At 34.8% G+C, this 11841-nt stretch overlaps 2 long non-coding RNA genes across 2 annotated transcripts; one reads left to right on the top strand and one right to left on the bottom strand.

The window, feature by feature from the left end:
* Positions 1–434: 434 nt before the first annotated feature.
* On the bottom strand, positions 435–1719 carry LOC130014012 (uncharacterized). Its single transcript, XR_008788994.1, has 3 exons — positions 1270–1719; positions 965–1010; positions 435–736 (listed from the first exon to the last, which is right to left on the bottom strand). It is a non-coding gene; the product is annotated as an uncharacterized LOC130014012 (long non-coding RNA).
* A 2842-nt stretch (positions 1720–4561) lies between these two features.
* LOC130014009 (uncharacterized) lies at positions 4562–11615 on the top strand. Its single transcript, XR_008788987.1, has 6 exons — positions 4562–4720; positions 7929–8087; positions 8901–9041; positions 9638–9733; positions 10268–10415; positions 10994–11615. It is a non-coding gene; the product is annotated as an uncharacterized LOC130014009 (long non-coding RNA).
* Positions 11616–11841: the final 226 nt, after the last annotated feature.

Raw genomic sequence — 11841 nt, 5'->3', positions numbered from 1 at the left:
GGATCTAAGTGTGATGTTAAAGGTCAACACGTAACTAGTGAACTGATAAATATTGTACAATTTATCTAAAGAGTACATTTATGAAAACGTGGTACTTTTCTGATATCTAGTTAAATTAACACTTACCCAGATCTTGGCATAAGCATGACTTAAAATGATCACGGCTAAAACACTTCCGTGCGAATCAAGAATTCTTTATGTAAGAATAGAGCTTTATAAGACCGTAAATGCACCACACATTATGTCTCCATAAGATGGTAGCTATAATCTTTCAATCCAATCCCCTAATTAAGTATACCCCCACCCAATCATAAAAAAATAATAACATAGCAAAACGGTGTTTAATTCTGATCATCTAAATTATCAAATGATATTCGCCGAAGTAGTAACTGAGAGGGGCGTGTTTTAAGATTGCATAATGTATCTTACTATTTTTCGCTTATATAATTTGATTTTCAAATACAAACCATTAATACTTATCTTAGCATTAAAACAATCAACCATTTGTGGTTATATTGAAATCTGTAAAAGACGCATTCTGAGGTTTATAGTGATACACCACTACGGGTTCTTCGTCGCAGAAGACACTAACGTCGGCATCGTCTGAGATGGAGGACTCCATAACCGGAACTGGCACATCGTATCGGGTTTCGGCTGTAAACGATTCTTCTACTTCCATAGGTTCAGTTGTTGGGACCTCCATAACTTCTTCTTGTTGTTCGTCCATATCTTCCGTCTGCTTATTAGATTTAAGGTTGTTTTTTTAAAGATAAATTAGATTACAATTCAACTAACACAAAAGTGTAAAAAGATTTTTTTTCTAGTCTGTGCCCGCGTTTATGTCTACTCTTGGCAAAATCGTTATAATATAAAAAAATCATGAAACAAGAATCAAAATGGACGCCAATCGGGTCTCCAACGCCAATCTAACCTCCCAAGATATAATTTCAAAACAGATTCTTACCTGCTGGTTCAAGTCGAACCGTTTCTGCTTTAATCATAATGTGATTCTGTAATGTAAGTATTTGAACAACATCGTAGCGCCGAACAATTAATGTTAATTAAGCATGATTTCAGAAAAATTGAACAGATTTGATAATAACATGCCGAAATTTTTTTCCTGAACGCGCCATATTATAAACATGAACTTCCGGTTTAAATTGTTGGAGTTTTTTTTAAGGAAACGAAATACTAATATTATACAGAGAAACAATATCGATGCTAAATTACATACATGGTATTATTTTTTTTATATAAATATTCACAAACCTGCGGTCTTGTATTCTATGTGACCATTAGCTTACATTTGTCAAACATATCACTGCTCCAAAATCATTTCAGCACGTTGTTAAATGTTAAATTAATTGTGTGAAATCACTTCATTTAATGTCCGCTTCCACCGAGATGATATCGCAGACAAAATGTAGCCTATAGTACGTTGATTTTATCAACCAATCACATTCAATAACAGTTTTACTTATTTTCTTGTCAACGCATTTGGAGTCAATTGTTAAAATCACACCGGGCATGAGCGCTCAACAGGCCTTTGATCTACCAGTTTATTGGGCCCAACTTTATTTTAACTACAGACATCTTAACACCAATTAGCATTCAAGTCTGTCTGGCTATATTGTCTGAGTAAAAAATACCTTTCTCTTACTTGTGGACCCCCGGATTAAGACTTTGTATGGAGTTCAAATTTAAAAAAAAAAATATTTGTTGACGGTACACATTACTTGTGTTAATGCATTAAAAAGAACACAAGTTTGTGTTAATGCAATGCAAAACAACACATAACTTGTGTAGAATAATTTTCACACAAGTACTTGTGTTGAGATCCAACACAAGTTTTTTTTTCAGTGTATAATTTGATTTTCAAATACAAACCATTAATACTTATCTTAGCATTAAAACAATCAACCATTTGTGGTTATATTGACATCTGTAAAAGACGCATTCTTTTTGAATATATTTTTAAAAAATAATAAATGGAAAAAAACATATTATTAACGCTTTTTCAACAAGCAATTGTTATACTCTTAGTGATTTGTAGAGCGTCAAATCACAATGTTATTGTACTGTTTTAAATTGTAGATTTTATTCATTCATGTAAAACATTTATTACAATTTTATAATAAAATGTATAAAACACTGAGTTCGAGATTCAAATCACAAATCCATCCAAGCTAGGATACTGCAAATCCGAATATTTTTGTTTATAAAATATTTACTTTCCATTCAATAAATATTCCAGTCATCTAGTTTTGGATTTGGGGAAATTCATTCTCCTTTTCCCATATATACAGATTGCCGTATTATTTAATAATCAAACCAAACAGCATGTAATCAAAGAACGCTTGTATCCGCCATATGTAATATTGTCACGTGACATTGTTATGTTTTGTTTCGCTCGGGAAGCGTTTATTATACATAATAGAACTCCAGTGTAGTAAGCCATAACTATGAACAATATCATGTCCCAAATAAATAATCTAATTTGTAGATCTGCAATTGGTCACATGATGGTCCGAACATTATTTGTATGGCTCTATTTGTTGACAGCAAATACCGCTAATAATTATCTTGGATAAAATACCTCGTTTAGTAAACGAGGCAATTTTACCCAGCCTCGTTCTGAACAAAATACCTCGTTCCAAAAACAGGGCAATTTAAAAAAAAACACGTTTTGGAACTCCAGAGAAACGAGGTATTTTTTTTTACCTCGTTACAACGAGGCAAAATCGGGGCAAAAATTTTGACACGTTTTTGCCTCGTTTGGACAGAAATGCCGAACGAGGCATTCTGAGGTTTATAGTGATACACCACTACGGGTTCTTCGTCGCAGAAGACACTAACGTCGGCATCGTCTGAGATGGAGGACTCTATAACCGGAACTGGCACATCGTATCGGGTTTCGGCTGTAAACGATTCTTCTACTTCCATAGGTTCAGTTGTTGGGACCTCCATAACTTCTTCTTGTTGTTCGTCCATATCTTCCGTCTGCTTATTAGATTTAAGGTTGTTTTTTTAAAGATAAATTAGATTACAATTCAACTAACACAAAAGTGTAAAAAGATTTTTTTCTAGTCTGTGCTCGCGTTTATGTCTACTCTTGGCAAAATCGTTATAATATAAAAAAAATCATGAAACAAGAATCAAAATGGCCGCCAATCGGGTCTCCAACGCCAATCCAACCTCCCAAGATATAATTTCAAAACAGATTCTTACCTGCTGGTTCAAGTCGAACCGTTTCTGCTTTAATCATAATGTGATTCTGTAATGTAAGTATTTGAACAACATCGTAGCGCCGAACAACTAATGTTAATTAAGCATGATTTCAGAAAAATTGAACAGATTTGATAATAACATGCCGAAATTTTTTCCTGAACGCGCCATATTATAAACATGAACTTCCGGTTTAAATTGTTGGGTTTTTTTTTAAGGAAACGAAATACTAATATTATACAGAGAAACAATATCGATGCTAAATTACATACATGGTATTATTTTTTTATATAAATATTCACAAACCTGCGGTCTTGTATTCTATGTGACCATTAGCTTACATTTGTCAAACATATCACTGCTCCAAAATCATTTCAGCACGTTGTTAAATGTTAAATTAATTGTGTGAAATCACTTCATTTAATGTAGCCTATAGTACGTTGATTTTATCAACCAATCACATTCAATAACAGTTTTACTTATTTTCTTGTCAACGCATTTGGAGTCAATTGTTAAAATCACACCGGGCATGAGCGCTCAACAGGCCTTTGATCTACCAGTTTATTGGGCCCAACTTTATTTTAACTACAGACATCTTAACACCAATTAGCATTCAAGTCTTCTGGCTATATTGTCTGAGTAAAAAATACCTTTCTCTTACTTGTGGACCCCCGGATTAAGACTTTGTATGGAGTTCAAATTTAAAAAAAAAAATATTTGTTGACGGTACACATTACTTGTGTTAATTATATGGAAAAAACACAAGATTTGTGTTAATGCATTAAAAAGAACACAAGTTTGTGTTAATGCAATGCAAAACAACACATAACTTGTGTAGAATAATTTTCACACAAGTACTTGTGTTGAGATCCAACACAAGTTTTTTTTCAGTGTAGCGTATAGCGACCAGGGGCCTGTTTCAAGAAAATTTAACTAAGTTAAAATCCAAATTTTAGTAATTTGATTGGATAATATTAGATTGATATTAGATTTAGTGCATAGCCAATCAAACTTAAAGTATCTACTAAAATTTGGATTTTATCTTTAGTTAAAATTTCAAGAAACAGGGCCCAGATCCTGGTCTAAAACATTTTTGTTTGTCCATCTCCTTAAACTTCTAGACATTCAGGTACATAGGCGTACTATATAACATCCGGGAGAACAAGGTCAGTTATTGTTAACCACCTATAATAAATTTATACTAGATTCTATTGGTTATCCAAAATCCAAACAAATATTCCTTCTAACAATAATATATTTTTTTTCAAACACGGATATATCCGCTTCGTTATGATTGGTCAGCCGATATTTTACCTATTAGTATATAAGCATAAAAATTCATTCTCATCTTCATTGAACGAAGTTTTAGAAGTTAGCAGTTTGTCTTCAAGTATTAGAAGTTAGCAGTTTGTCTTCAAGTACCTGATTATAAGTCTTCAAGATGTCTCCACCAATGTTAGATCTTCCAACTAAAGACAATAACCAAGATGTAAAGGTGGGTTCAGTTAAAGATACATTATGTAAGATTTAGATAAAGAGCTAGTCATTCTTGCTATAATAGTTCGATAATAGATAATGTAAAATGAATAATTTGAGAATTCCACTCAAATTACTTTATTGCGAGCCAAGATATTAGCCTTTGAGGGTTTGACAAGACGTATGCAGTAATTTCAACCACCGTACTGGTTGTTCGAATCTAAGTCTCGCTCCTCCATTTTTAGCTTAAATCAAAACAAGGCTGATATCGGAGAAATTCGATGCCTCGAGAGTTGATTATGACCTGGATAAGTTAATTAATGTCTAATTAATAATTGAGAATACATTTGTTTCGGGCCTAAAGAAAGACCTGCAATAGGCAGATTTAGCTCTGGCATAATGTATGTTTAAATAAAACATAGATAATTAACGAGCAGCCAGTTCAGTTCTCGCTATAATAGTTTTAACATAGATAATTAACGAGCAGACAGTTCAGTTTTCGCTATAATAGTTTTAACATAGATAATTAACGAGCAGACAGTTCAGTTCTCGCTATAATAGTTTAAACATAGATAATTAACGAGCAGCCAGTTCAGTTCTCGCTATAATAGTTTTAACATAGATAATTAACGAGCAGCCAGTTCAGTTCTCGCTATAATAGTTTAAACATAGATAATTTAAGAGCAGACAGTTCAGTTCTCGCTATAATAGTTTAAACATAGATAATTAACGAGCAGCCAGTTCAGTTCTCGCTATAATAGTTTAAACATAGATAATTAACGAGCAGCCAGTTCAGTTCTCGCTATAATAGTTTAAACATAGATAATTTAAGAGCAGACAGTTCAGTTCTCGCTATAATAGTTTAAACATAGATAATTAACGAGCAGCCAGTTCAGTTCTCGCTATAATAGTTTAAACATAGATAATTAACGAGCAGACAGTTCAGTTCTCGCTATAATAGTTTAAACATAGATAATGAACAAGCCAACAGTGAGGCTGATGTCCCCCGCCGAAAAGGAAAATAATTAGAGGACACATATAAATTTATCACAAATTATCTTTTACAAAGTATTGAACAATCAAACAGTATATCTTTACTTATAGTCTAACAATCAAAGTAGGAGAGTTATTGTTTTCCAAAGTCTCGACCAATCAAATTGCGTATCGCTCTGCTTACCCTGAGCAGAAAATGCTCATTATCAAACTTAGTCAAGGTATTACTGTAATGAAACTATACACCAAGTTTCATCAATCTCACTTAATTAGAACTAAAGTTATCGTGTCCCAAAGCATCAACCAATCAAATTGCTTATCTCTGCTTACCCTAAGCGGAAAATGCTCATCTTCGAACTCCATCAAGGCATTGACCTAATCAACACATACACCAAGTTTGAACATTCTAGCTCAATTAGGAAGAGAGTTATCGTGCCCCAAAGTATCAACCAATCAAATTGCTGCTTACCCTGAGCAGAAAATGCTCATTATCAAACTTAGTCAAGGTATTACTGTAATGAAACTATACACCAAGTTTCATCAATCTCACTTAATTAGAACTAAAGTTATCGTGTCCCAAAGCATCAACCAATCAAATTGCTTATCTCTGCTTACCCTAAGCGGAAAATGCTCATCTTCGAACTCCATCAAGGCATTGACCTAATCAACACATACACCAAGTTTGAACATTCTAGCTCAATTAGGAAGAGAGTTATCGTGCCCCAAAGTATCAACCAATCAAATTGCTTATCTCTGCTTACCCTAAGCGGAAAATGCTCATCTTCGAACTCCATCAAGGCATTGACCTAATAAACACATACACCAAGTTTGAACATTCTAGCTCAATTAAAAGTTATCGTGTCCGAAAGCATCAACCAATCAAATTGCTTATCTCTGCTTACCCTAAGCGGAAAATGCTCATCTTCGAACTCCATCAAGGCATTGACCTAATCAACACATACACCAAGTTTGAACATTCTAGCCTAATTAGGAAGAGAGTTATCGTGTCCCAAAGCATCAACCAATCAAATTGCTTATCTCTGCTTACCCTAAGCGGAAAATGCTCATCTTCGAACTCCATCAAGGCATTGACCTAATAAACACATACACCAAGTTTGAACATTCTAGCTCAATTAGGAAGAGAGTTATTGTGTCCCAAAAAGTGTGACGGACAGACAGACGGACAGACAGACGGACGGACGGACGGACAGACAGACGGACAGACAGGACAGACAGACGGACAGACAGACGGACAGACAGACGGACGAACCCATTTTAATAGTCCCCTGCTTTCTTCGAAAGGCGGGGGACAAAAATGAATATTTTGAAAATTTAGTCAAATTTCTTTATTCGAATGCATTTTGTATAAGATTTCGATAAAAGAGTAGTCAAATTATTTTATTCTAAGATTTCGATAAAAAAGCTGTTTGGTTATCGATATAATAGTTTTAAAATATATAATGAAAAGCGAATAAATATTAAACATTTCAGTCTAATTACTTTATTAGGAGCGAAGTAATCAGTGTTTAAAGTTTTGATAAGAATAGTGTAGTCTCGATTTTTCATTGTTACCATTGTTACGATAATAAACAATGTCTCGATTATCCATTATTATAAAGCATTAAATGGCGATCGTGTGGAATACTTGCGCAGGGATACACTCTCTTGAACTATTGAATAACCCGAGCGGTATTCAATGGTCATTGAGTTCTATTTTTATTCTATAACTACATGCAAATCTCAAAATACACTGTACTATCTAGATTATCATAAAAAATCATTACCACTAACGTGAAAATTCATCATAGGTTCCGCCCTTTTTTCTTTCTTTTTTTACAAAAATTGTGGTTGCCTAGTTGTGACGTCATTACAGTTTGACGTAGTTCTGTAAGTGACGTCATTCTGGACAAAAGTAGTACGTTTTCAAGCCATTGAATACAACTATAGGTTATTCAATGGCTGTAATCAATGACCGTATTCAATGATATTTGCTTGTATTTGCATGTAGTTATAGAATAAATTATAATATCACAACTGCCCGATGGTCTAGAGAGTTAATTATTGGCTTGCCTTGTGAATAAATGTGTAATTAATAATTTATATAACATTGGAGACCAAAAGAAAGACCAGCAATAACCAGATTTAGCTTTTAAGTATGACTGCTTAGTATTAATGTTATAAATTTTCTTGATGAAATTTATATTGTCATTGCTTGTTTGTTTTTCCGTTTTCAGGTGGTTTTCCCTTCAGCAAATGTTATGCAACAACCAACAGTGAAGAAAAACAACAAAAAATATTGTTTAATTGCTGCATCAGTGATCAGCGCTGCTGTGGTTATAACTCTTGGTGCTATCGGTTCTGTGGCACTTTACCAACATATGAACAAACCAGAGGTAAGATTCTGGATTTTTCTCTTGCCAGGCACAGATAATTCTTAGAATATCTTCATCTTTCTCAAACTAACGAAAGTTTCTGAGAATAAATGATGAAAAATGTATTGAACGTTTGCCATTTTAATAACTCGAAATGATTTATTGTTCTTAGCCTTGTGTTAAAAAAAAATAAAAAGCTGCATTATGTTTTACGTAATTTAAGATAAATTAATGTTGATGTACAAGGTCGTAATAACAGGCCAGAAATTAGTTGGTATCAAGAAAGTCGCTGAAATGAATATTGTGCGAAAAAAATAAATTCTTGGGAACATTTTGACATCTTTGAAGATGTTTACCCTTTTTTGCCGCGCATCGCGGGGAGGGGGAAGAGAAATGGGGTTAAACTTCCACTCGACACAAATTAGGTCATTTCGGGATAAACACATGGTTCAATTTTATTTCAATAATTTGCTTGCGCGTAGGGGTGTTTAGCAGTGCGAGGAAACCGGAGGACCCGGAGAAAACCCACGAGGTTGGAAAGATGATCCTACTCCTTGTCACGTAAAACCGGGGAATCGAAACCACTCCATTTAACTCAATGACAGACCTTATGATACAACGCGGACCTGCTAATCATCCCCCCACCCCCCGAATCATACAGAGGTTTTGTGTGGTTGATTTCTGTAGTAAATAGACGGTTTTCCACATGTATATAGACCACTGTGTATTTCTCATCAAAACATAAGGTTTATGGGTTTGTTTTTAGTTAATAATAGTAATGGAAATAATAGGAGTGAATTGGGTAATAAATAAACTATGTAATTATTTTTTCAGGAATATAATACTGAAACGCTTTATAATGGACAACATATTCCTGAACATGCCCGTGTAGATTATGTAAATAGAATAACTTATGTTAATAATTCACAGTATGGTGAAGTGTTGGCTGGCAACAATTTACATGATTATAATAGAGTAAGTATACATTTACAATAATATATAAGATAGAATGACCTAACTGTACATGAATGGTGGGGGGGGGGGGGGGTAGTAGCCTTCCACTCAACAGCACGACTTTCCAGATAATGATATACCAAATCTTTGTCCTTTGGTGGGGGTTTTAGTAGTAGAAGGAAACTCAGAAAAAAACCAAACAGGATTAGTTACACAAAAACATCGGATTGAAACCAAGATACACGAATCTATGTCAGATCTTATGATCTAAAGGGTATGCATTAGACCACTTGCTAAAATAATATGCTATATATTGAAAAATGAAATGAAATGGGGTTTAAGGTCCTACTGTTCTGCTCCGAACTGGGCTAATGAAGACGGGCATACGCCCATGAGGGAAATTTTGCTCGGACAGCGGTACTACGGCCTACTCTTATATTGAATTCCAACTGTCAAGGTATCTTTTACGTGCACGGGAGCTCGGTTTTTCGTCCCATCCGAACGACTAGACAGCTGTCCTTGTCACGCCCTCCGCCCTGCATCACTGACAAGGGGGAATTATGGCTATATTTTTATTGAAAAATTTGTGAGTATATTTTATGTATTTTTAATTTCAGAAATTGTTAGTATTTAAAGATGTTGCTAATAAAGTTTGTTATATTGATAAATTAGAGGGAACATTTGAAGAAGGTATAGCTCTACTTGCTCAAAAGGTAAATATCTTTTGTTTTCATATCATTTGGTAACCAAAGTCAAATAATCGACCAAATATCGATTTTATCGATTATATCTTTTAGTTTTACCGGTTTAATTGACCTGTATCACAAATGAAATGAAAGGAAATGGGGTTTAACGTCCTACTCTTCTGCTTCGACTGGGATAATGAAGACGGGCTTGCAACATACAGTGTGCTATGAGGGAAATTTTTCCCGGGCAGTGGCACTCTGGTCTACTCTTATATCGAATTCCAACTATCAAGAGATCTTTTACGTGCATGCCAAAGTATACACGGGACCTCAGTTTTTCGTCTCATCCGAAAGACTAGACAGCTGTCCTTGTCAGGCCCTCCGTCCTGCACCACTGACAAGGGGAAACCACGTCGGAAAATCCCGATGAATATTCTCGGCCAATGCAGGGATCGAACACTCGACCCCAAGTCTAGCGATTTGTACAAGAAGAACTTAAGTTGAGCAGTTAAAGTCATTGCATAATTATTTAATAGTCATGTTTATTATTTTCTGTTACAGACACGAAGCACTCCAACACCAATCAAACGAGTACATACCAGTAATGAATCCATCGATGGAGATATTTTAAGAAAATTTGCTGGAGATAATATTGCTGACCATTGTAAAGACATTCCAACATTTTGGGTTATTGATGAAATCGTTGGAGGTAACTATAACGTTTTACTTGCACAATGGCTGTACGAAAAACCACACATATCACTGTACGATGTACAAAAGAGGTGTTGTCATTGTAAAATATGTGACTATATTGATTTGAAGGGAGCCAACTCTTCAAATGAAATGAAATTGGGTTTTACGTCCTACTATTCTGCCCCGACTGGGCTAATTAAGACGGGCATATGCCATGCAGTGTCCTATGAGGTAAATTTTGTCAGGGCAGCGGCACAATGGCCTACTCTTATATCGAATTCCAACTGCCAAGGGATCTTTTATGTGTACGCCAATGGGTACACGTGACGTCGGGTTTTTGCCCCATTCGATCGACTAGACAGCTGTCCTTGTCAGGCCCTTCGTCTTGCGCCACTGACAGGTGGAAACCACATTTGAAGATACTGATGAACTTTCTCGGCCAATGCGACCTCCAGGCTAGCGAGCCAGCGCCTTACCCACTTAGCCGCTAACAAAGAATAAACAAACCGAATTTCAATATAAAAATATTCAAAAATTCAATTATATGTCGTATTTGTATTTGTATGGGTCTAAATTTATTTGTTTTTGTTACAGTTGACGGGGAGTCAAGTAAAGAGATGACAGTAGATTGTACTAACGATGCTTCTAATCCTCTCTGTAGAAACAAGAGAGCCCTGGAACGAGCAGTAATGGCTTGTCACAGAATTGTAATTGAAATTGAAATCGTAATCAGATTTTAAAATCAGATATAAACCCACGTTTAGCCTGCTGAACTTACCCAGGTTTATGTCATAATAATACATAGAACTTTAATAATACATAGAACTTATTTGGTGATGTGGAAATGTTTTCGAATCGATAGTTGTATATTTCGGATCGCGGTAATGATACGTCGTTTGTATGTTTCGCTAAATATCAAATTTCTCACGTCTTAATTCAAAATCAAAATAACAACGCTCGATAACTCTCCAGCTTGGATTCTGTCTGATTTAAAACAGGCCTATCGATTCTGTTCGCCCATAACAAAATGGGAGCGGACATAGCGTACAACACCGATTGATGAAATTTCAATATATTCAATATATTATCTTTGTAAATACTCATTGGAATTGAACCAGTTTTAGTAGAGATTTGTCTTTTATGGTATGGGTGTATAGAATACAGACGACATTAAATAGTGTTTGTAAAAATATAATAAATGTTTTCTATTAATATTTGTTATTCTTTACAATTTTGTTAAATACATGTAGTATAAATTAATACATGTATGTTATTTTTGATATAAAACAAGTGTTTGTGTATATAATAAATGTGTTTCATTAACTAATTATTTTTTGGAGGGGTTGGATGGCCCAATGGTTAGCACGTGTGCGCTGTATCATGAGGTCTGTCATTGAGTCAACTGGCGATGTTTCGATTTCCCGGTTGGAACATGGCATATT

The sequence above is a fragment of the Patella vulgata genome, chromosome 1, assembly GCF_932274485.2.
Source record: "Patella vulgata chromosome 1, xgPatVulg1.2, whole genome shotgun sequence".
NCBI lineage: Eukaryota > Metazoa > Mollusca > Gastropoda > Patellidae > Patella > Patella vulgata.
The sequence above is the reverse complement of the archived record's forward strand: the minus strand, read 5'-3'. Positions and strand labels throughout refer to the sequence as shown.